The sequence below is a fragment of the Pleurodeles waltl genome, chromosome 3_1, assembly GCF_031143425.1.
Source record: "Pleurodeles waltl isolate 20211129_DDA chromosome 3_1, aPleWal1.hap1.20221129, whole genome shotgun sequence".
In the NCBI taxonomy this organism is placed as follows: Eukaryota; Metazoa; Chordata; class Amphibia; order Caudata; family Salamandridae; genus Pleurodeles; species Pleurodeles waltl.
In genome coordinates, this window is record NC_090440.1 from 1096641121 (window position 1) to 1096663531 (window position 22411).

Here is a 22411-nt window from a genome sequence, read left to right on the forward strand (position 1 = left end):
TCGAGTAGGAGACAAATAGTTACAACTGTTGGTTGACTCTGGACCACGCATTACAATGATCACATCTCAATTGTTTCACAACACTTGGTGTGATAGAAAATTGTTGCCACCGGATTGATCGCCTGTCTCTAATGAGGGCAGGAAAATAGAATTAGAAGGATATGTAGAAGACAGTCTAAAGTTAAAGGGGCATAAGATCTATGGCAAAATCTATGTAGCATACAAAGGATTGAACATTCTGGGTTGGTACCACCAAGGTTTGTTTGGCATGGTACTGAAACCCGAAACCAAAGAACAAGTTCTAGTTGTCGAAGATTCAAAAGAGATGGTACTGTTTGACGATGAATTTCCCAGTGTGTTTGCTAGGGTATTGGGGAAAATTTCTGGCTTCAAACACAGGATAAAAATAAAAGATAAGGCTATTCCAGTGAACCATAAGATCAGGTCTGTTCCGTTTAGTTTGAGGGAAGATCTCAAAGCTGAATTAGACAGGCTTCAAGAGAATGGCGCCATAGAACCAATTGAATCTAGTTTGTGTCTTTCACCACTGGTGGTTGCCCGTAAACGTAATGGCGACATACGTTCATGTGTGGACTTGAGGAGTCTCAATAAAGAAATTTGGGTGGATTGATATCCTCAATCCAAAATGAGTGACCTACTTGAGCAACTCAGAGGTTCAGAGTGGTTTTCCAAGATTGATTTGGCATTTCCTTATCACCAGGTGGTCTTAGATGAAGAACCACGCCATTATACAGCCTTTAATTCCCCGTTTGGCACGTTCCAGTTTTGCAGGATGCCTTTTGGGCTGGCATCTGCAGCTTCAGCTTTTCAACGCATCATGCACAACCTCTTAGGTGGTGTACAAGGGGTTCTGATTTTCCAAGATGATGTTCTTATTCATGCTAAAGGTTTGGAAGACCACAAAGAGAACATTAGGTCTGTTTTCAAGATTTTTCAGTCTTATGGTATCTGTGTGAAGAAAGAAAAATGTGAATTTTTCAAGAGAGATATTGAATTTTTGGGGCACTGTGTGTCCAGAAAAGGGGTAGCACCGCATACTGGGTTGGTAAAGGCTGTCCTAGAATCTCCAAACCCTAAGAACAAAGATGAGTTACGATTGTTTATTGGCATGTGTGAATATTATTCAAGGTTTATTCCCAATTATGCTAGTAAAGTGAAAGTATTGCTTAAGAACAAAGTCTCGTTGGTATGGGACAGTGAGTGTCAATCTGCATTTGACAAAGTGAAACAGGAATTGGTTGATGCTAGAACATTGACTCCATATGAGCCCAGTCAATTGTGCATCCTTACGGTTGATGCTAGTAGATATGGATTGGGGGCTGTTTTGTCCCAAGGTGAGGGGGAGAATGAAAAGGTTATTATTTTTGCCTCAAGAGTGCTACGTGAACCAGAGCTCAACTATTCGGTAATTGAAAAGGAGTTATTGGCACGTTACTGGGCGAGTTAAAAATTTAGAAGCTATGTCTGGGGAAGGAATTATTTAATACAAACAGATCATAAACCGTTGGTGTACATCTTAAATGGTGATAAAATTAACTACACCACAAAGTTGTTACAGTATGACTTCCAGGTTAGGTACACTCCAGGAAAGGAAAATTTTACAGCAGACTTTACCAATTAATGACCAGATTTCCATTGACATGGAGGATGATATGGAAGATTGTTTTATAGCTTCTGTTGATGTAGACGAATCCAAAGTGTGCACGGAAACTGTATGGAAGACGGCTGACAGCAGTGATGTGGTGTTGGGCATTGTTAAGCAGCACATAATTAATGGATGGCCAAAGGAAAGAAATTTGAATTCAGAATTACAACCGCATGCTAAGGTGTGTGAGGAGTTGTCAATTGAAGATGGTATTGTTTTGAGGAACGATAAATGTGTGCCCCCTTGTGATATTCGTTCAAAGTTGGTGGATCATGCACATGAGGGGCATTTAGGTGCCACAATGACAAAGAGACGTATCAGGGCTCATTATTGGTGGCCCTCTATGGACAAAGATGTGGAAAGAGCTGTAAGTGGATGTGTTGTATGTAACAGTGAAGAAAAGGGTTTAAAGGTGGTGGAACCACTGTTGCAACCCATATCTATACCGGATAGAGCTTGGGTTAAGGTAGGTATTGATATGGTAGGGCCGTTCAACTTTCTCCCAAGTCAGATGCGCTATCCTTATGTCCTGATGGACTACTACAGTAAATTGCCAGAAGTGCATTTCTTTGCTAAGCCCACAACTGGTAGTGCCACACAGTTCCTCAAGGAAATCTTTTGGAGGGAAGGGTTTCTGGAATTTATAATTTCTGATAACGGAGTCCAGTTTGTGAGTCATGAAATGGGAGTGTTCCTGTGTGAATCTGGTGTGAGTTCTCTGTACCATCCTCAAACGAATGGTTTGGTGGAGAGAATGAATAGGGTGGTTGTAGAGTGCATCAAGTGGGCTAAAGCTAGCAAATTCGATGTGGAAGAGGCTATGAACTCTGTGTTGTGGCTTTATCGTACCACTCTACATTCGGTGATGAACATTTCTCCTTTTGAGCTTCTCAAGGGTAGACGGAGTACATCTAGACTTTTTCCAGCTTGGTTGGCTAAGGTGGTAGCTGGTAGACTTACAGGTTTGGTGGACAAGGATTTATTATGGAATAGAGTAGAAAAAAATCAGGAAAAGATAAAAACTAGATATAACTGGAGAAATTCCACAAAAGAGCACTCAATTCAACCAGGTGATCTGGAGCGTATTAAGTTGCAGACTTTTGTAAAGAAGGGGGATGCCTGCTATGGAAGTCCAGTGATGGTGAAGAAAGTGTGTGGCAATGCTGTTATGGTTGAGGGTGGTCAGTGGTGGAATGCAGGGAAGGGGGTGAAGGTCAAACATGTTGGTGGCAATGGTGTGTAAAGGGGTGGTAGGTCATTGTCTGAGCGTGTGGACCTTGAACACAAAGTGTCAGACGTCATCAAGGTGGGACCTCAGATCCTGCAGAAGTCTGACCGCGAGAACCGGGTATCACTCAAACTCATGGAATGTCATTGGTAATAGTAGGGATGCTACTGCATCAGGGTATAGGCATTACGATGTTTTCTTCTGGGGGTGATGAATTTCCTTTTTGCTGTTTTATGGTGTTTGTATTCTCTGTTGTGAAAATGTTTTATTTAAAAATAAAAAGGAGATAATATGTTGTGCTCAGTGCATACAGCGGGCCACCGTATACTGTCGACGAGGAACGCTTGGGAGAGCGTGTCGGATAGAGGGCAGCAGACACGTCAGCAGTGGTCGCGTTTGGCATACGCGCTTTAGAAATAAAGGCAAACGACAACACCCAGACGAGTCAAGGGTGTATTTTCTTCTAATTACAACACAGTTTGAGGTGACACATTTCAAAATAGGATTATAAACTTTTGGCTGCTTGGTATTTACCACCCTGTTATTCATGTTTGATATATCTATGATTGGTATTCATAATTTTTTTTGCACTTAGATGTATTGTTCTCATGTGCAAGCCGTGATGTGTTAATTAATCAACAATGGCTCTGCGACCATAGATATTTTGCTGATTGTTCTTTTGTTTCGGCTTTTGTTTCGTTTGCGCTGTTCCACTCAACCAGATGTCAATAGCGTCCTACCTGCACCCTAATTTTGGAAGTTACGAGCAATGGTCTCAGACGTAACCTGCTCTGAGCCGTGAAAGTTCTCGGCTGAGAGCAGGGAGCCTGAGGTTGCGTGGTGCTTGGATTAAGTATAACCCCAGGTACTGAGAGTGAGCGCTAGTCAGTTCCTGGGCTCACCAGGTCCCTGCGTACCTGGCCCCTTGACCAATGGGTCTATTGACTGAATGTCGATCCTTAGCAAGTTAAGCAAATTCAGCTGGAGTCAGACCAATGTTTCTGATGCTTAGGTCTTGTCGGTGAATGTGGGACGCAGCAGAATATGAAGTGACAGCTGTCTAATGTTTCATATTTAAGAACGTTAAATCATACATCTAAATTAATTCGCCTTTGAAGGGTGTTACCAGTCCTTCCACTCAGCCAAAAGCATAGTGGGCAGAATTCTGCGGGTGCATGGACCTCCGCAGAATCGTGCTGAGTTTTTAGGTAACTTCACAGAATTCTGCGGGGTATAACTCTACAAGTTCCCCCCACCACTATTAATTATCCAAGTTCACGGCCTTTTGATCGACTTGGCACTGGCCAGCAGACGTGACTAACCTCCGAAGTGCTGACTTGGCCCTTGGAGCAGGATGGCCTGTGCACCCCCAACATGGAACTGTACTATTACTATACACAGTCACACTTCACATTCTTCTGTATACACCCCATCCAATATCCACCTCACACCATGATAGAAGCAGGCAATGCAACCACATGCCCTTTGCCCACAATGAGCTTCACCACACCAGGGCCCTCATAAGAAGACATTGACAGAATTTGGTTTACTGCATGGGCTTGGCATAGCCTCTGTCACAGGGCACATCTAGATTGCCTCTATTCTTTTGCTCTTTCAATGTCAGGATACTTCAATTCGATTTCCTCAGAAGCAGAAGATAACTCCTCAGTCCCGACCCGAGCTACTCACAACGAATATTAATCCTTCGTGCTGAGTACCCCGGAGGGGGAAAGGGGAATGGGATGGTAGAGAGACTGCCACAGAGATGATGAACGCCAGTACTCAGTCTGCCTCTTCACATCTAAGATTGGATACAGCACCTGCAAGAGTCACAGTCGCAATTACTAGGGACATACAACATCAGTTTTTCACTTTCTACTCTCAACACTTAATTCTCTTTAATTCTATTATTTCTTCACTCACCCTGAGTTCTCTGTAGCCTTGCTTCTCTCTATAAATGATAGCTCTTCTTAAAAAATGCTTATTACTGATTCTGGAAGAACTTCTCAACCTTTGTTAGAGATTGGTTTTATGTTGCTATATATATGTATATAGTTGGTGATAATGCGTTCTTCAAATCAGCTGATGTTATTTAATTTCTCCTGTCTTATTGTGACTTCTGTCAATACTTGTATTTGTAAATGCTTGTTTATTAAAGTTCGTTTCTCCTTTCTTACTTCGACATTTGTTGATAACTTGTATTTGTAAATGCTTGTTTATTACAGTTAGTTTCTCCTTCCATACTTCGACATCTGTCGATAACTTGTCGTTGTAAATGCTTGTTTATTTAAGTTCGTTTCTCTTTTAAACTCTATTTTGGTTTATTACCATTGAATTTGTAAATGCTTATTTGTTAACAGTTCGTTTCTCCTTTAAACTTGGCCTTTGTTTATAACCTTGACATTTGTAGATACTTGCTCTTTTAAAGTTCGTTTTTTCTTTGACTTCAATATCTTAAACAAGAACCTTGTAAACATAAGGTTAATTCATACATTAACTCTGTAGCCTTGCCGACTTCCACGGGAACGGTCTACTATCAAATTCTTCGAATAAACCTTGACAATATTTATCCGTTTTCTGTAATATAATCTTCAAATGTAATTTTACCTCACAGGAGTTTCTGTTCTGAAGCGCGCTCTCTCTCCACACAGCTAATTCCTGTCAGACCTCAGTTGAAGTGCAAGGCTTCCAGCTGGAGAGCTCGTAACCTAGCAACCAACCGATTGCAAGACTAGAACTGTAACTAACCTTCAGGACTCACAGCGGCCATCTTGGATCTTCTCTTCTTGATTCTTTGAAATAAGTGCAAGATTACTCTGCAAACCTTCTTCCAGTTTGGGCTTTGCTGTCTCCACTGAGGATATCTCTTTGCTTTTCTCATGCACTTCTTTGATTTGACTTGGCAAGTTTGTGTGGTCATGACATTCAATCACCAAGAAACCTATGCTGCCACACTAGAGAGGAGTTCACACAGCACCAAGAATGCAGGTTAGGCCTGATGATAATGGGACACCTGTACTTTGGAGGGAAATTTCTACTGTTACAAGAATTGCGGGCCCGAGTTCAGTGAGCATGGTTTGACATTTTCCTTTATTATCAATTGCACAGTGCCTGTAGGACCATACACCCAAAACTTTACAGTAAAGGACTGTATACTTGACACACTTTCTACTAGGAGATTGGTCTCTCACCTATATTCCATTATGCAGGACAAGGCTTCTATGATCATACCTAGGGCACCGGTGAAGTATCAGGTGGACCTAGAAAATACCCTGATGGAAGAGAGATAGAAGTATTGCTGCTCCCAAACAAGCATGCTTACGTCTAACTAAAGATTGTGTGTCAGACCTCTCAAATTCCTTCATCACATATGTTGTATACCTATCGATCTGCCCAGGTTGGACATAAAGCCGGAGGATCAATTGCATGCTGCGATCTAAGAGACACCGACTTCATGCGTCTTGCCAATGGGTGCCCCAAGATATGTGAGCTTTGGATCACTGTTTTCAATTTCATAGATGAGGTGGTCGTGGGACCTGTGCCTAGGGTCACCAGTCACAGCTCTGCTTGGGTACATCAGGAAGGTCCCGGCTGGCACGCTCCACCTGACAGCAGTGCTGTTACTAATGGCCAAAATAAGGGTGACAATACAATGGGGAAGATGTAGCAGCTCCAAAATAGAAGATTGCCAGAGTTGTGACCTATTGTCAGGAAAGGCTAGAAAAGTAATGAGTGTTACAGCTTGCGAGATCCCACCCTCAGGACATCTGGAGCCCCTTTAGCACATACCTAGCACTTCAAACTGAGTGAGAGCCACCTCCACAGCCCCAGGACTGTACATCCACATCACCATAAAGACTACCATAAATACTTAATAGTTAATGTACCAAGAGCACTAGCACACTGGATTTCATGTCAAAGCAAAATGATACACGTAATTGTGGGAACTTCATGGGCACTTTTGTTCTGTTTGGTTGTAATTGCTAAACAATCTAATAAACAAATAAAAAACTAATAGGTGAACATGTCATTTAAACATACCATTTTAATCAAACACAACCACTGAGATTTTCTAGTTATCGTTATTTCAAGTCACTGTAACATGTGCCCTAAAGTAACTATTGCTCATGCCCTACCGATAGCCAGACCATGAGCCCAAACCCCTGCTGGCTAACCCTACTCTATGAACGGCACAACATGGAAGTGTGTGCAGGGACTGGCCTGTGGCCAGGCTCCTAGCCTAATCCTCCCATTGTACACAGCTGACTATGTGTAAGAATGTAAAGGGTATCATTTTAAGTAAGGAAAACATATTGGCTTTGTGAAAAAGTGACCAATAACTAGAATCAAATGTATATTTCATAAGTTCACACATTGCACTGAAAAAGGGTGATTGGTACAAAATATTTTGAAAATATTTTTGTTAAGTAAAAAAAAGCATTTACATGTCTTAATATTTTTCAAACCGCAAAGTGCAACCAAGGGACACACCACTAGAGATCTCTGCACACCAGTTGAAGAAAATTCAGCTCCAGCTCAGAAGACTTTTAAAAAATATGTTAAGCTCTATTGTGGTCATGGATTTATTGACCCAGGAGACCTACTGTGTTTTTTAATGTTGCTGATGCACTCCCTCCAGCCCTCAATAACATAAAAAATTGCTCTGTGGTGGTCCTGCCTCTTCAAGTGGCACTGCCAGCAAGAAATTATGCACTTGAGAAAAGCCTTAAGGCATTATGGCGAGCTCCTTTCTAGGAGCAGTAAATTATAAATGAGCTCTTGCTGATCATTTCCATTAAGTTTTACAATTTTTCTAATTTTTCATTATTATTGTAGGTGTCATGGGCCAACCTATATAACCCACCCACTTTTGTTTTGGATGGCAGCCCCAGGGCCCCTGCCAACATTCATTCTGGGTGCCAATGGGAGCTGGTGATTCTTTTAATTTTATTTTTTTAATGTTGGGGTGGGAGTGTGAGGCCTCTACTATGCAGTCTGCACACAGAGAGTGGAATGTGCATATGTCCCACTCCCACCAGAGACCTAAGCCCCATTAGGTGGGTAAGTCCATAATAGGCACAGTCTGCACTCAGTGTACAGGGTGTGTGTGCACAGAAGCCACTTCCTCCAGAGAACCAAGCCCCATTATGTGGACAAGCCTCAAATATTCACCATCAATGCTTAGTTCACAAACTTGCCATTGAGCCCACTCTATCCAGGAATCCAAGCCCCATTAGGTGGGAAAACCCTTGCTATTCACAACCTGCCCCCGATGCACAGAAAGTGCATCAAGCACACTCCTTCCAGAGACATAAGCCCCATAGGAAGGCAACCCTACTAGGGCCAACAATGTAATTTTTTTATCAATACAGATAAAAAACTAAAAAACATGGGCTTCCTTCCTATTTAATATTTAAGCTTGCTGGTGAAGCCAGGGTCTGAGGGGTTGGGCAATGTTACATGGGGAGGGGGAATGCAGCCTCCTTCCCCAAGCCTTCTGTAGCCCCTGGGGACTCTCTCCGTGGTCCCCCATCTTCAGTCTGATATGTTAACTAAAGGGGAGGGGGCATGTGGTCCTCCTTCCTTAAGCCATTAGGAGTTCCAGGGGACCCCATTCCCAGGGGCCACTAGGGTTTAATGGGGAGAAGGGCATTGTTCCATCTCTCCCAGCCATTTTGAGGACCTTGACCCCATACCCAAGGCCAAAGCAACGTCTGTTGTGCTTGCCCCACTGCACAGCCACGCCACCCACAGCAGTGGCAGCCTTTAGGGTCATGGGTGGAGCCACAGGGTCTCCACACCCCCTGCTGGTTCCACTGCCTGCACCACACATGGTACAGCATGACAGGAGCTGGCTACAGTGGTTTGCTCTTGCCTGGCAGGAACAGCTTTTCTCTGCACCCACTGGGCATCAGCAAACCTGTTTTCCCTGCCAGCAAGAGCACTGGCAGGTAGTTGAAGTTGTCCTTATCTACACTCTTGCACCCAAGGAACTTCAGTGTCTCAGTGGATGGGTTCTGGGGACACTGCTGCCATCATGCCCTAGGTGATCTATTTCCTGGGGCTTTGAGAGCAGTTCCCTATGTCTACCCCACCCAAAAAACGTATCCATGGAGGCTATATTCTCAGGGGTCCCTTTCAAGGATTGGGAATGGTGGCATATGAACACATCCCCTTTAAAGAAGTATTCAACCTGGGAATGAGATCTCCAGGGACTTTAGAAGGCTCAGTAGGGCCACATGCCCACCCTTAAAAAAATAATGATTGGCCCTGGGGGTGGGGTTCCTTGGGTCCCTTAAATTGCTCAGGGAGAGGGGCCAAAAGCCTCATTCCAAAACACATAAACATTGGCCCTAGGAAATGGAGTCTCCCTGGCTCTTATGTGGTGGAATAGCTGCTCATTTCACATTCAGAGTTCTAAAAAGGAGGTCTCCGTTAACTCCCTACAAAATCTTTTTCAAAAGATGTCTTTTGATGGTGGTGGTGCCCCAGAAACGGCTGAGGCTCCACCAAGCTTTTTGGTTTTTATATTGTAGGGGATGTAGGGAGTACACAGTAAGTCTCCTGGGTCATTGAATCCAGGGCACCAGGACAGCTCACCATATTTTTTAAAACACTCCGAGCTGGAGTTGTATGCTCATCATCTGGAGTGAAGGGATCCCTTGTGGTTGGTTATAGGGTTGCATATTATGTCCTGAAAAATGTTAAAAGTAGACTCAAAAACATATTCATGATGTTTTCAAAAGAATTTTTTTATGACAATCACTTTTATTAGGCATTGCAATGTGTGAATGTATAATATATGCATTTAATTATAGTTAATGATGATTTTCTTTTAAAAGACAATAGGTTTGCTTTATATATGTTGATATGCTGACCCCTTGTTAGAGCCAATAGGCCCACTTCTTAAATGTTGATATTCTGACCATTTGAAGAAGTTGATAGGGTAGCCTTCCTTAAAAGTACACCCTTTATATTATTACATTATATAGTCAGCCGTGCACGCATGCAGTGACCAGGCCCTGCACTTACTCCATGCTGCACATGCCAAAAGGCTGTGTGCATCAGGGGTTGGACGTCCACAGGAGGTTACTTTATATTAAGAAAACCATAGAAATTAATTGAAAAAAAACTGTTGCTAAATTCATATTATTAGTAGTAGTAATATCTTACTATATATATTTTTAAAAAACTTAGAAATTCACTGGAAATACAAAGGTTAAAGGTATGTCAGGGTTTGAAAAACCTCCTGACCACTCACTGGCTATGGCAAGTTTTATTTTATGGGGTCCAGCTTTTTTAGATTCCACTCGACACTTCTGGCCAGTGGACAAAGAACAGGTGTTCCTTCAGTCAGAAACGGAATTAGCAATTAAGATGCAGCTGCGGCCCGTCCTTTAGGGCAGAGGGGACACACACACCCACCTTTTGCCCCTCATGAAGAGTGGCTGTTAGGCTGAGCAAAGGTCAGCCTGACAGACACTCTTCATGTTCAGCTCAGGCAGCCAAGTGTGAGACTTGTGTGATTTGCTCTGACTCCTGGCTGCCTGAGCTGAACTTTGCTGGGCTGAAGAGGTCACAGCTCTTATGGGCGTGACCTCCTCAGCTCAGCAAAGGTGCCTCAAGGCCCTCCCTCTCAGTGACGAGTCGAAGCGTCACCCTTTGTCTCCGACCTGGGTGCTTCAGTTTTAAGCCCTGAAGTGCCCAGGGCGAGTGTCAATCAGTGACACCTCGTCACAGAGTGGGACCGTGTCAGAACTTTCACTGACCCCATCCTACTCTGTGACGATGTTGGGACTGCTGCATTCCATCTCTGGCTGACCTTAGGAAGATGGAAGGCAACATTCCCAACCCTCCTGGGACCTCCGAGCTGATAGTAAGTGTGTGTGTGTTTTTTAAATGAATGTTTGGTGCATGCATGTATGTTTGAATGTTGATGAGTTTTGTGAATGGATTTGTGTGTGTGTGTGTGAATGAATGAATGTGAGTGTGCTTCCCACCCTCCCTCCTAAAATTACCAGCTGACACTGTTAAGATGCCTTTATATCTTATTCTTCTTACATTTGTTCTGTGTTCAGAGACAGAGGCCAAAAGTCAGTTTGTCTTCTTGCAGTGCAAATACTTTTCCTTGTAACTGCAGAGTTCCAGGATTTTGTAAGGTGAACTGTCTGACCTATGTGAAATGAGGGGTTTTGGTATTAGGTTTTTCCTAACACACAAAATGTATATAACTAATTCAACTTTACAAACAATTCAAAATATAATCAGTAGATGTGGAAGACTATGTTTTGTACTTCTGTGTGATGAAAAAAATATTTTAATAGAATGGAAAAAAAGTCACATGATAAATGTTTTCTGAAACCCAATTTACACAGATTATTATTAATATGCGAAAAGTTCTATCAGTAAAGCTGCAAGTTAGTGTGAATGTCTGTGGACATTTCGTGGAAATTTACTGTCTGTAAATGACAGTGTGCTACCACATCATGCTTTAGTAATATATTTATTAAAAGTGAGTGTTTAAACATAAACTGAGAAACACTACTGTCCTTATAGCAAAGCTCTTAGTAAACTAAGAGGCAAGTCATGCATGGATCATATGTACCCTATATGTGGGCTAGATTTATTATACATGGAGAAAACGTTTAGTGTATTTAATCAAACAAAAGAGGATTTTTTTTTTACAGCAGAAATGCTGAACTCACATATTTGAAGATGCACTCATGTGAGAATGAAGAAAAAGGTGACTGTATAATACTATATTTGCCTAGGATCACACAATTTAAGACCCGTTTCCGGGTCAAGTACATTACAGTTAGGCCGAATAGATTATTTAAGCTACTCGACCTGCTGGTCTGGTAACATTTTTATGATTTTTCGAGGCATGTATTAGGTGAAAAAGTCTGTTAAAACATAGTATTATAAATGAAAAAAACACTGAAATCCACCAGTAATATTTATCGTAAGTAATTATAACTCGTTCCCTAATGTAATTATAACTCCTGACCTTGCCATGCACATAACACATCATTCATGACATGATCTATTACATCATTTATAAAATCACTGCAATATCTGAAATGCCATCATTGATGACACCACTATGCATGGCAGGGGCCCAAGTTATACCATGTGCTCTTGTATATTGGGGGCTTCCTTGTTACTGGACAAAGCTATGTCCCACTGAAGAGCTCAAGTAAGAGTAAAACACGTGTCAGGGACTTCTTTCACTCATTTCAGGTTAACTTTGATTTTATGTTACCAATCCAAGGTTGTAGTACTGTGCCTGTAGTGGTTAAAGTCTCTTCAAATTTTTCAGCTTGACAGACCAGCGTGGATTGCACTAGCTATGCTTAAAGGCTGATATAAAACTGGCAAAGGACAGCCACACTTTTCTAGCTCTGAGTGGGTGGCACTATGTTAATCCTAGCCTTAAAAACTCCTCTAGAAAAACAGACATTTAAGGTGAACAGTTTTAGAGTGGCAGTCGTGTTGTAAAGTGGTCCTTATAAAGGAGCTGCTCTCCACCTAAAACCTGAAACTAGTCAGAGCGTCCTGCTATTTATATTTCCCAGTGGAGGTTTCCACGGGTTCGTTATAGTTAGGATTCAGTTTCCATAGGAAATGCCTTTTTTGTTTTGGTAATAACTCTGGTGCCATTTGAAGAATCTCCACGAAACTCACCCAAAAAGTGTTCTTTTTTCCTTACTTAGTTTGTGCAAGGAAAGTTTCTGGGTTATCCATCAAGTGGTGGTTGAGGAAAAAGGGGAGTCCCAAAACACTTTTTCCCCATTCATCTTTCTATGGGAACTTTAGACACAGCTAGAACTTGGCGCACAAAGAGTGCTTTTTGTGATTTGGTTTAAATCCACTCAGTAATTTTTTAACAATTAGGGCTTAAAGGTTTTTATATTTGTTGCAGCAGAGGATTTGTTGGGCAGACAGCTCTCATGGTGAGATTTGATTAGCTGCCACCATATCAACAAACATGTGACAGCAGACATCCTAGGACTCAGATCTCAGTCTCATGTCCTAAGAAATAGCTTAATGAAAAACACAAGGGGGAAGGGTAGCGATACCCTGACTCCTTAGTCCTAGTGGTGGGTTCCTGCAAATTTGCAAAGGATCTCACACTATTAAGAAAACCCCTTGGATGAGTCAAGGCCGGGAGGGCATTGCAAAATGGTCCTTTTGGGGAGGGTGGCATGTGGCTCATACTTTTTGAGCTTTGAGGAAGCCATTGGGACCTCATTCCCCACGTTTAATAAATAAGTGGAGAGTGGTGCACAACCTCCCTCTCTGATCTTTAATAGGTACCAGAGACCCTATCCCACACTGTCTAATGTAAATATTAAGGGAAGGGGGCATGGGACACCCTTCCCCCAGTTGGGTGGGCACCGGGGCACTCATCTGAGGCCTCAGTGGATAGGGTCTTCAGGACCATGAAGGCTTGAAGAGGGTGTCAGTGCACCCCCTCACCTTAAATAAAAAAATAGGCTCCAGATGATGGGGTCCCTGAGGCCTAAGGAAGCGTGGGGAGGGGAGCCACATGTTGTGAGGATCAAGAGAGTTATTAAAAATGAGTAAAGTTAACTCTTAAAGACTGAATACTGGGCTGCAAAGACCAACAGCCCTATGCTGAACCAAATAAAAACTCATAAACATTGACCCCTACAGTATTTTTTCAATTGTATACAGCCAAACTCATGACAAACACATACGACTTTATCAAATCATAGAGCAAGAGTTAATAACCTCTTTATAAAAAAATATAAACAAACATGTAACATCTACAAGGGAAACAACAACGATAATCACAACTAATGTAAGAATTAGAATACAAATTACACTACCACCTCAACTTACCTACTATTATATACAAATTCATGTAATATAAGCACACCTCTAGTCTCATATTCTCATATATGCCCTATGAAGAGGAACCAATAAACAAACATACTATGACAACCCACCCACCCCAAATTGTGTTTACGCTTTACATGAAATGTACGGAAAGGTAATCAGCGTTCCTTTTTATTGAACTCCTTTTAATTTCAGTTGCAGATTTGCACTGATCTTACTTGAGTTTGTTTAATTACTTGTGTGGTTTGACCACTTTGTATTTTATGACAGTGTTTACCATGTTTGGGAACATTCAGTTTAAAGTCAATTTTTATACCATTTGAGAAGATGCAGTGGAGAGATTAGCTATATTAAATGGGCTGAAGGATGACTGTGTAGCTGATTTGAACTCTGTTTGTATTTATTAGAGGTCACACTTAAAGGTTCATAGCAATCCAGTTTATTGAACTTCATTTATTCGCTATTACTACTTTACAGAGTTTTTACTTGTGTGTTTCTTACTTGTGTGGACTAACTGCATGAGTTTGACTGTAGCAGTGGCCTTCTTTGGGGAATATTTACATGAGTGGTCTAGTCTTTTTTTCCGCTGTGTGAGGATGTTCAGCAGAGAGATTAGCTATATGAACCAAACTGAAGGGCGATTATGCTGGCAACTTGCCAAAGGCGCACCAAAGGCAAGTCTGTTTGGGTCCATCAATACGCGTTCAGCACTCAGCATAAGCCACACTGCACAAATTTCTACTCAGGGACCCCGTTATTTTGTGCCAGCCAACATCTTACTCAAATCAAGTCAACCCTAAACTCCACTAGGCACTGGCTATGCAAACAGTCTTTCACCCATACTGGCCTCAGATCTGCCAAAGAACAGGTATTGGTTTAATATGGAAACAGATTGTGCTCTGTTAGCCCTGAGCAGGCTTACCATAAGGAAAGCTGGAATTATGAGACTGTGTGGCTGCAGCGATTTTTGTATAAGTATAGGGTTGCCGCATTTGCCGCATAATTCATCATCTGCAGCATAATCTGCATATTGTAACAAAAAAAAATTCCAGTCCGAGCCGTTCAATAGTTATTAAAAATGTAGCGACACGAGATGCTGTGCAGTGAAAGACCCCTTGCAAAGCTGGACTGGTCACCTTATTGCTATATTTAGGTATCAAATTGGTACTGATGAGGTGAAACCGATGCCCAGACAATGTTAACAAATTAAAAAATGATGAAATAATGAAGTAATACTATTATAGAATGTGCTGCAATATGCTGCCACATAATTTGGCTTTTCTTGCCACAAAATGTACTCAAACCTGTCACATAATTTGGCCTTGTTCTGCCGCATAATTTCAGTGGCCTGTTTACCATACAAAGAAACTGCATGAAATCGGTCACGGCTCGTGGGAGGAAAAGGGGCGGGATGGCGCGTGGTTGGGGGTATGACAAAAAGTGTTTAAAATAATAAAACAATCTTACCTTTCTCGCTTCGCCATGACGCCTGCTCCAATCTGCTCCCGTCCTCCACTGCAGGCACATGTTGCTGTCAGCATGAAACAGCATTAGGATTGCACAGAGTGCCCATCACGGGGCCCCTGAGCAGAGTGAGAGTCTCTACCTGCTTTCTTCCACTCAGCAATGCAGTGCCTGGTTGGAGACAGCCTAGTGTGCATGTATATTTGGCCGGCCCGAGACTGCCGGCCAAACATACATGCGCACTGAGTGTGAGTGCTCTGTCCCTGTCTTACCCCATGGCCCGCCCCTTTTATAGTAAAACCATTATATATGTAGTTTAATATGGTTTTACTGTAAATGTTTTGCAGCTGCTGCTGGCGGGGGGCAATACTCCTCCCCATAGCGGATTAGCCACCCCTGCATGATATAATCACAAACCTTGACCTTGATTTTCTTTTTCTTACAGAAACTTGACTGCATGAAGTCTCAAATCCTGGCTTTGGGCCAGGTTTAGATCCTGGTGGGAGTTTCGTCACTCCGCCATGATGGCGGTTTCAAGTGCTTTGTCAAGCTGATTGAGTTCTGACCGCTGTATTTAGATATATGGAGGCTGACTGCCGTCCACATCGACAGAGTGGAGTCTGCCCCATAAGCGGTCTACCATTGCCAATGCGGTGAACTCCAATGCTGGCTAACTGTACACCTTTGCCATCAGGGCAGTCAGATTGTGCCAAGCATATTTTGACTTCACAGTCATGCTCTGGTTGTTCTGGTAGCGGATTCCTGATGGTGGGAGATTGCCACAGGACCCACTAAACATTGTACTATAGCTGTGGTATTTGGATAAATGCCAGTAGCACATGTCTGATGTATACTGGCCAATTGTGAATACCTGCATTCCACACTATAAAACACATTTCATTTTAGACCATGATCTGTTGCCACTCGACTTCAGAACCCCCATTTTGCTGCTGAGTTTGCCACCTAGTAGTCAGATTCTTTTTTTTACTCCCTCTGTTCATTTTTTCATTTGTCTCATTTAAAAAAAAATCTTTTACTTGTGGGCCACTATTTTATTTATTTTTAGATACTCATAATGACAGGGAGGAGAAATTCACATTTTACAGAGGGAGAATTGTTAGTCATGGTAGATGAAATCATTAGAGTAAAGACGACAACTGTTTGGAGCAGAAATACAACCATATATCAGAAAAGGCAAAAGTTATCCAGAATAGTTGACAGAATTGAATGCTGTAGCCAACAATCTGCACACACAGGAGGGAATTAGGAAGAGGTGGGATGACCCGCGGGGGAGAGTGTGTTCACTGGCCTCCAAGCATTACCTGTAGACCCAGAGGACTTGGGATGGTTCTCCTAGCTCCCCATTACAACTTTTCTCCTGGGAAGAAAATGTCTTGCATATCGCACATCCTGAAGTCTTAAAAGAATCCCTTGTGGGGTGGAGACTGGTAAGTCAGACTTATGTATGTCTCACTAAAGTAAGTGTATTTTTTTCTCTTACGTCAGCTGCACATAGGGGGTCATTCTGACTTTGGCGGGCGGCGGAGGCCGCCCGCCAAAGTCCCGCGGGCAGAATACCGCTGCGCAGTCAAAAGACCGCTGCGGTAATTCTGAGTTTCCCGCTGGGCTGGCGGGCGACCGCCAGAAGGCCGCCCGCCAGCCCAGTGGGAAACCCCCTTCCATGAGGAATGCCGGCTCCGAATGGAGCCGGCGGAGTGGAAGGGGTGCGACGGGTGCAGTTGCACCCGTCGCGATTTTCAGTGTCTGCGTGGCAGACACTGAAAATCTTGGTGGGGCCCTGTTAGGGGGCCCCACGACACCCGTTACCGCCAGCCAGGTTCTGGCGGTCAAAACCGCCAGAACAAGGCTGGCGGTAAGGGGGTCGGAATCCCCATGGCGGCGCTGCTTGCAGCGCCGCCATGGAGGATTCCCTTGGGCAGCGGGAAACCGGCGGTACACCGCCGGTTTCCCGTATCTGACCGCGGCGGTACAGAATGCCATGGGAGCACCGCCAGCCTGTTGGCGGTGCTCCCGTGGTCGTTGGCCCTGGCGGTCCATGACCGCCAGGGTCAGAATGACCCGCATAATGTATTTCTGCTTTTTAAACCATATCAGACAATTTGAAAAATGGCAAATCTATTTTTATCGTCAAATTAGTAGCATTATCGTGGCAACATTCCTTTTACTACTGGACAATATGTGTGATCAATCTGTGTGTTATTCATTTATCATTTTTGTATTTGATTGTATGTTTAAATGCCATGTGTTGTAGTTAAGATTACAGATTCAAAACCCCATTCATTATACAATGAAGGTATGGTGCTTGTAAGTCATTTTTTACATTTTAACATATTTCACATGGCATGATTATTTTTAATGGGTGTATACCTTCTCTGCATATATCTTACTTGGAATGTTCAACTTACAATTTTCCAAGTGTTGACAATGTCAAATCGAAAGGACCACAACTACCATATGCCTTGTGATGTTGGTCATTCTCCCTTTTCTTACATATATGCACAGATGTAAAAATGTCAGGCATTTCTCAAACCACATTTTATGCAATGGAAAAAGTGGATTATTACATGTAATTTTGTATGTTGTTACTTTCTTACCATTTCATTGACGTGATGTAATTGGTTTCACAACTTAAGTATGTTGACTTAAAGAATTTGTCACGTTGTATGCAGAATACATGTGGTAATGATAATAACTTTACTTCGTTCATATGAGGACCAATGTCATTAATCTAAGTTATATAATTGTCTGAATTTTAGCCTGCTAAGCCTTAGAATAGTTAACTTCTCATTTCTCCTCTATACTGAGTTGGGTTGAATCTATGTACACATCCTAAGAAATTGTTTTGTTTTCAGGTCATCTCTTCACATGCCTATTTTTTAAAGTTTGCATGTGTGTAATTTATAACGTATGGGTAATAACCAAAAAAACACTACATACTACAAATAACTATTTATTAATTTTTGTTTGCTTCAATTGTAGCACAATGTAGCGATGCAAACTCTAAACATTTGAGCTCCCTGACAGGTGCAGTTTGACATTTACCACCATTTGTGCAGGGCTTTCCAATTAAAGTCTACCTCTTTCAGTGGCTCTACAACACCTAGGCCCACTAAACCTGCCTCATCCACAGAAAAGCAGGCCCTGCCACAAGCAGAAACACCTGCAACCACCTAAGTCCCTGCAACTGTAAACCCCCATACCCTCAGGAAGGGACATTAATCTGGACCACCAGGGGAGGATGGCAAACCCTCCACCACCAACACCAAAAAGAGATGAATACCTTAGGGGCAGATTTAAGGAAAGTGGTGCTGCACAAAGTTCAGCACCACTTTCCTTGCACCCCTCAGCACCCCCTACCATTCACTATGTGGACTAGATTCTTGACACATTTAATCCCAAGTGTATTTTGTATATTGAACTTCAAATGTTTTTGCCTCTAAACTAATTGTTTCATTAACCATGATTGACTTTTTTTTGGTTTTCCACTATGTTACTTGGTTTTCTTACTGTATGCATTTACTGCTGTTTGTAAAATAAATTCAAAGACTGTTATTGTATTTCTTGTGGTTTCAAGTTTTTAACTTCTTCCTTTGCTTTTTAAAATGTAAATGATCAGAACATATGTTAGCCAAGAAAAGTTATATTGAGGTAATGTTTCTCCAATGCTCAAAAAAATAATATATGACAAACATCACACATCTTAATGTATTAATTTCACACATTAGTAATTAAGAGCAGTTTGTCAAATGTAAGAAGAAAAATTAGAACACATGTACGAACAAACTAGTCTGTGTCATTTTCTATTTTTACAGTTCCAGACCTAGACATCATAGAATAGGTTATAATCATACAAAACAGATTCAATAGCAAATTATTATTGATTCATGTCATCAGCTGAAGCCAGACTTCCTGCTTCACAATAGGAAACCCAAATCAATAACACCAATTGCCAAAATCATGGTAGTACATAATTTTGTGTCCATAGGATCCTTCCAATACACTGTGGCAGTTTCTGATAGCATGTCACAATCTCCCTTAAGTGTTGTCCTACAAAAAGCTTTTTCTACAATGATGAGGCACATGAACAGCTTCACACACTTAACACAACATGAGGATTTAGCTAATGTAAAGGTAGATGAGTATGCTATAGGTTGACTTACACATGGTCAGAGCAAGTTAAGCAGCACATATTGCCTTGGTGGTAACATTCAACAGAAAACAAGTGTGATGCAATCTCATAAACTTCCATTCGCTCACTGTGCAAATTGTCTTTGTTCAAAATATGTACATCCAAAGTGTGTGTGTTTTTTACAGAATCAACCCATGTTCCCTTTGCACTTTGCAACAGTAGCATATAATAGCAAATGTCACAACTTCGAAATGTCCAAGGGCCACGTGTATGTAGGTTTTTAGCATTTGCAAATGGTCTGATTCACAGAATCGAGCCATTTGTGACACTAAAAACCTTTTTGGGATGTACAAAGCCTATTTTGCGATTCAGTGATGTATTACCCAGTCGCAAAAAAGGGTTGGTGACTCGGTCTTATGAATGGGTATGTTAAAGGTGTCCTTTCCTAATAGTGACCGATGGGGGGATGTATGAATGTTTTGCGATTAGAATGCGGTCACAAAACATTTGTAGATTACCACAAACTTGAAGTTGCTATTACCCCATCCTCAAATAAGAAGGGGATTCCAGAAACCCCTTCCACTTTGTGAATGTGGGCACAAATCGTTTCTAAGAGCAGGCAGTAGTCCCAAGGACCACCACCAACTCTTAAAAAATGAAATTAAAACATTTGATTTTTGTTTGTGAAATGCTTCCCGTTTTCCTTTCAGAAAAACGTGCTGCATTTAAAAAAAATGCTTTATTTAATAAACAGTCACAGACATGGTAGTCTGCTGACCCCAGCAGGCCACCATCCCTGTGATTTTAGACCATTTCCAATGGATCACAAATTGCGACCTACCTAATGGATATTGATGAGGTAGGTCCATTTGCAACCACCTGGGAATCACTAAATGTGCATGAGTCACATTAGTACATTGATCTGTGCAACTTCCTAGTAGCAAATTGCAAAGATTTGCAATTAGGAAGTCACAAACAGAAATCTTTGTACATGTGGCCCCAAATGAAATTTTCATGGTGAAGGATCCTAAAACATAATAACAGGATAAATGAATTATTATCAGGACAAAATACACACATTACAAATGACAGATAATGAGGGCACATTTACGTAGAACAATCAAAGATAAACGACGTAAATCAACACATTTGTCAATATGTCAGAAATGCCACCAACAGACATGTTTGCTCTGGAATTTCCTAAACTACCAGTCCTAAAAACGTGTCCTGCACAGAGACATATGCCCTTTATATTATAAGTTCTTTGGACATTGAATGTAATGTTAGGTAAACATATACTTACAATCATTTGGCGAAGTTGTCAATGACATTTTAACATACGTTAATTCCTTCATCTTCAACACCATCATCTTTATTTGGCATTTCAACAACCTCACCTGGTTGCTCATCATGGTCTTCTTCCTCTGCACTGATTGGGATGTTCTTTCTCAGAGCTATGTTGTGCAACATGCAGCAGACCATGCTGATTTTGTACACCTTATTGGGCTCCACCAGTTTTATCTAGACAGGAAAATCTGGCTTTTAGGAGCTGAAACACCTGCTCCACTGGCCTCTGTGTTCTTCGATGGGCCTCACTGAAGCAGAACTTCCCTGGTGTTTATGGATTTCTCAGTGGTGCTAATAACCAGGGTTGGTTAAGATGAGCTGAGTCTCCTCTATGAAATAAAATATACATTGAGCAAAAATATCTAATTCTGTTGTATATTCTTAAACTAGAAATGATGTAAATAACCATATTGACAGATTGTACTTACCAACATACCAGGCCCGCTCAGGTCCAAGCTGTGATATTTGCAGGTGTATGCTGCTTTTCTATAGTACAAAGGAATCATGTGTTGACCCAGGGAAAGGGGCACACATGCTTGAGATGTACAAACCAGGCAAGGAGACAGCTTGCACATTGATTAAGTGGAAGTTCTTTGGATTGCTGTAGACATGTTCCCTGGCATGTGGTAGCACTAAGGCAATATGTGTGCAATCAGTTGTTCCAACAACATGTGGTTTGCCATGCAAAGTATAAACATCTCCTTTCACATTTGTAAAGTCCTAATTTCGTGGAAACTGGATGAAGCTGTTGATGTGTCTCATCACTGAAGAAAGGACTTCTTGTAGCACACTACTGAAAGTTGGTTGTGACATTCCTTCAGATACTGCTACAATGTATTGGAAAGATTGATTTAGGATTCCTACTGTGAGGCAAAAGATCGGGCTCCAGTTGATGACATGAATCAAGTAGAGTTTGCCTATTCAGTCTGAATTCTCTGATAATATCTCTTTCGTGGTGACAAGTTCTGCAAGTGGTCTAAAAACTTGAGGCTGTCTTCTTCTACCTTTCCCTTTGTTCATAATGCATTTAAGGCAAAAGGGAAATTACACTCTAAATGGGCAAACAACACTTTGATAATAAACACACATCTCATGTCTGTAAAATAACATATATTTTCATGACACATCATTTTTCAGGGATGTTGTAACTTAGATAAACATTTTTTACATGTCTGATATTTTCTAAAATAATGTGTAAGTGATGCATTTTAAATGTATTATGCATTTTAAAAAAATGAAACACAGTGGCACATTACCTTATCCTTTTTAAATGTTATTGAAAAACAGTAATGTACACATTTTGTATATGTAAACATGCCACCATTTTGAGGGGTGTTGATGCACCTAACGTTTAAAAATACACTTGTTCACAATCTAAAATGGCAACCACCTGACCTTGCCATCAGGTCATTTACAAACTGACCGCCATTTGCCGAAGTTGACTGCGTAGTAGATGTAACACTCCACAACAGACACAGCCATAGGCTAACATGTGTGTCAGCAATGTACGGAGGCCAATGGATGTGTCTGTCTCCATTGACAATCCTGTACATCGTGTACATGTACGCAGCATTGCAAAAAAGCTCACTTGCCTCCTAACTCTGAAGCCAACAACACCTGCACTCCCTTTGCTGTTCTTACCGACCTCTGGGACTCACGATGCCAGGCACAGAAGGTGACAGGGCCTCTAACT